Source organism: Arachis hypogaea, chromosome 18 (genome assembly GCF_003086295.3).
Source record: "Arachis hypogaea cultivar Tifrunner chromosome 18, arahy.Tifrunner.gnm2.J5K5, whole genome shotgun sequence".
Classification (NCBI taxonomy): Eukaryota; Viridiplantae; Streptophyta; class Magnoliopsida; order Fabales; family Fabaceae; genus Arachis; species Arachis hypogaea.
This window is the reverse complement of record NC_092053.1, coordinates 126,988,162-126,992,745: the sequence shown is the minus strand read 5'-3', so window position 1 is coordinate 126,992,745 and position 4,584 is coordinate 126,988,162. Positions and strand designations below refer to the sequence as shown.

Below are 4,584 nucleotides of genomic sequence, written 5' to 3'. Positions count from 1 at the left end.
TTCATATTTGCGATAAATTAATCCTTAACTTTTATATATATATATATATATATATATATATATATATATATATATATATATATTGTACTCAAAGAATATCAAAATATTAATACATTTTTATATATATATTGAGATTAATTTTGATGTACAATGATTTTAACTAAAATTTATGTGTTTATATAATTATTTAGTTAATTTAAGCAATTACATTACAAATATGATAATACATAATTAATTATTTATATAAAATTAATTTTTACTAAGTATGGAAATTGAACTTACATATATTTAATTCAATTTAATTTAATGTTGCTAATATTTGTTTTAGACTTATAAATTAATAAAATAATTAGTTAATATTTTTAATATAAAAATAATTAAATTTGTTAACATCAATACAAATGTAATTCAAAATAAAAAATATTGGTTACCTAATTTTTTTAAAATAATATTTTAAATATAAAATTAAATTAAATTAATCTAATAAATTAGTAATAGTGTTAAAAATTTGAATTTTATATTGTATATATAATAATTTATTGACTAATATTAAATAGAATTCTAAAAATATTCTAAAGTATAAGGGATATATATAGTAAAATATAGAGAAAAATTCAAATCAGCCCCTGACAATTACTTCGAAAGACAATGAGGCACCTGACAAAAAAAATCCCAACCCGATTTCTGACAAAAAAAAAATCCAATCCGGCCCTTGATAATTACTTTGAAAGGACAACGAGGCTCCTGTACAAAAAAAAATCAATGTTATTTTTTTAGCACAGGAACTAATCAATCCCAAAAAAAATTATCAGAGACAGGATTTGATGTTTTTTTTGTTAGAGCCTCGTTGTCCTTTCGAGATAATTGATAGAGTATTTACTCTAAAATATATATGTCAAATCTTGCATTAAATACCAAACCAAATTATGGTAAAAAAGTAAAAAAATCCTGGGTGCCGCAATAGCTACGTGGACCTCAAAACCACAAATGAAAATCCAAAACGCGGATTTCAAAACCCAACTTTAACTTAAATTCACAGACCCCGCGAGATCCGAGCCTCAATTCTCCTTTGAACCGCCCAAATTAAAATCCACAAAAACTTTCAATAAAACAAAAAATTAATTTCCTTTTTTCCAATTCTCATTTTCTTTTAACTCGAATATAAATTATTTCCCTGTCTTTAATTTTCTTACACAACCAGAAAAAAAATAAAAAGAAACACACTTTACTCTCTCTCTCTCTCCCCCCTCTCTCCGTTTCGCTGTATCGGAACGGAAGAAAGAAAAGTAAAAGAGAGGGAAAAAAAAACATTGAGCGAAAAACCCTAACCTTTCTCTGTGTGTGTTCATTTCCGCATTTAGGGTTCCGATTTGGAATTGAGAGAGAAAGAGTGGTTTCTAGGTTTCGATGGAGTGAGTGAGACAGCGTTTGTGAGATCTGCGAAGAAGAGAACCCCCCTCGAAGGACCGTTAACAATGGCTTCTGCTGAGAGGCAGCTCGAAGAGCAGCTTCGTGAAGCTGGGAACAAGCTTCTAGATCCTCCTTCATCCGTCGACGAACTTCTACCTCTTCTCGATGTAAGCGCTTTCTTTTTCTTTTCTTTTTTTCCCTTCAGTTATTTTCATCAATTGTTGTTAACCCTAAACCGTTAAGAATGGTTTCCTTTTGCTTGTGATTCCATACCTGTACGGTATCGTGCTGTGTTGTTTGCTGAACCTCATTTTCAAAGGATTCGTGAATCAGTTTTTGAGTTGCAGATGTGTTACGTTTGCTGATTCTGTGTTTCTTCTGTTCTTCTTTTGAATTTGTAGAAATCTGATGTTGCTCCGTATTCTTAAATTTTGTAAAAAAAATTTCAATTGTTTGCAAGTCCTCAAATTTTGATGCAGGGGGATGATTTGGAAGTGAATTAGATTGCTAATTTATTGTCACTTGAATGAATTATTTGTGTGAATGAAATGAAGCCTTTTGTATTTGAGATTCCGAACACATTGTCTCGTAATATTATTTTAGTATTTACACGTGTGATGCTCTTTTGCCACTTCTCTCAGCCGTACTGACTACTGAGTATACAATGTGCTGGGATAGAGTGTGAGATACATTAATATCTACTGTTGTCTGCTTAAGGAAAAACAAAGCGTTTTAGTTGCCCGCATCTACTGGCTGAGCTGATATAAAAGATTGATGCAAGTGGCAAACATGGAATTGTATGCTGTCTTGTGTAGTTTTTATTGATTACAGAGTTATTGTTCGGGATAGTGGAAGATACTGCTGGGTGTGTTTGGATTTCTCTTTGATAAGTAGCATTTGCTGTAGATAAAATTATTCTGTATTAGATTTCATTTTGGGAGAAAATATCATCGTATAAAATCATATGATAGCATAATAATTTTTACTACAAAACATTAAATGTTTGCTGGTAATTGTTGGTAACAAGGAAAATTTACTCATCCAGTCACTTAGGTTAAACATATGATCATGATATCAAATTTTAATTTTGAATCCATATATCTTATATTTACAAGTTAAAGTCTTGGCCACAGTTTTAAATTTTGGTTCTGCTGTGACTACTGCAATGCTGATACGGTGGGTGCTGCAACAGTGTTGTGGCTGCCAGAACACAGTACTTGGCTATGAAAAAGCAGGTTTTATGGGTTTAATATAAAAGAGAAAGAAATTATGTGCAAAATTTTTATCATTAGTGGCTCTTATGTTACAGTAGGGTGTTCTTATTTATGAAAAAGCCTCATTATACTAGTGTTTGTTGATATGCTTAATATTGTGTTGGAGAAATTACATAAATTGGTAATGGTCCGATGGCAAAACTTGGCTGTCAATTTTGATTCTTCTTAATGTCCACAGAATGATGGTTTCCTGTTTGGGAAAGCCCAGACTTTGACCTGAGCAAAAGCTGCCTTCATATATTGAGTAGTATGTGTGTGGTCATTCTTTACCTACACTTACGTTGGTCATTTGATGTTGCTGTTCTTGGAGAAAATTAGGGGTTGAGGGAGTTTAAGTTGTTTAATTTAATTATTATATTCCAAATTCAATTTTCAGAATAACAATATGTGCCATAAATTTTGTAGTCAATCTCATATCCATCAAAAAACGAACTTCAATAAAGTCAGACATTAATCATTATTTATTTAAAATTATAATTTATTTCATAAAATTTATTTAATATATTATCTTTTTTGTTCATTGAAAATAACGAGTTCGTCCACAAATAAACTTATTCCTATTTCTGTATAATTTAATATAATTTAAAACGTATATCGACCAAAAAAAAGACATTAATCGTTTTCTCCCCTACAAGGCTACAACTCGTGAGGAAATAATAATAATAATAATAATAATAGAGTAAAATATTGTTTTTTTTAATCGTCTTACTTAAGTAATTCCTTAACGTTTCAAAATTGACTCAATGTCCGACAACTAGGGATTTGCTGATAGAAATGACGACGGGATAAAATTGAGACAATTTTGAAACGTTAAGGACTTAAATAGGGTCAAAAACGATATATAGAAATAAATTTAATTTTATCCTTTAATAATATCAATTTTTTATTGTACATAGCTATTCAACTATTTTTTAATTATATCAAAGTAAATTATACTTAATTGTATTATTTTTATTCTAAATAAATTTATTTTTTTATAATCATGTTCTTAAAGATTTTTACTTATCATAAAATGTTTGTAGAATGATTAGTACATAAATTTGCAAAAAAAATTTATACATATACAATAAAGTAATGTGATTCTAGTCATTCTACAAACATTTGATGATGAGTAAAAATTTTTAAGAAAAAATTATAAAAAAATAAATTTATTTAGAATAAAAGTGATGTAATTAAGTGTAATTTACTTATATGTGATTAAAAAAATTTGAATAACTATGTATCATAAAAAATTGATATTATTAAAAGATAAAATTAAAATTTATTTCTATGAATCTTTTTTTTTTCCAACATTTTCGTCTTATTTAAGTTCATAATGTTTCAAAATCGTCTTAATTTTGTCTTGTCGTTAATTCTGTTAATAGATTCCTAACGGCAGGACAATATTAAGTCAATTTTGAAATTTTAGAGACTTAAATAGGACGATTTAAACATTAGGGACAATTTTAGAACTTATTCCAAACGTTAGAACAAAAACGATACTTTATGTATAATAATAATAATAATATTAGAAAATTATTATTTTTTGACCAATATCCTCTAATCTTTTATTAATTTTAAGTTATAAATTATAAATTCTTAATTTTAAATTCTAAATTATAAATCTAAATTTTAAAATTAACTAATATTGACTAAATAAAAATTAGTTTTTATATGTCTAATAAAAGTTTTATTGTAGTAACTAATTTGGATAAGTTTAGTGGTTATTTTACTAATTTGTTTAGATAAATATCAATTGAATGGGTAATAAAATCGATTCAATTACACAAAAGCTGACTTTTCTTCACAAAACAATCGATTGTAAAAAAAAAAATTAACTAATCAATCGATATAAAAAAAATCGATTATTTTTTAACAACGTAGAAGGAAAGGATTTTTGTTCACTAACCAATCAATTTTT

General features: G+C 27.3%; 1 long non-coding RNA gene across 1 annotated transcript; it reads left to right on the top strand.

Annotated features, from left to right (window-relative positions):
- Positions 1-1,060: 1,060 nt before the first annotated feature.
- On the top strand, positions 1,061-3,155 carry LOC140181181 (uncharacterized). Its single transcript, XR_011875976.1, has 2 exons — positions 1,061-1,577; positions 2,052-3,155. It is a non-coding gene; the product is annotated as an uncharacterized lncRNA (long non-coding RNA).
- The last annotated feature ends 1,429 nt before the right edge of the window (positions 3,156-4,584 follow it).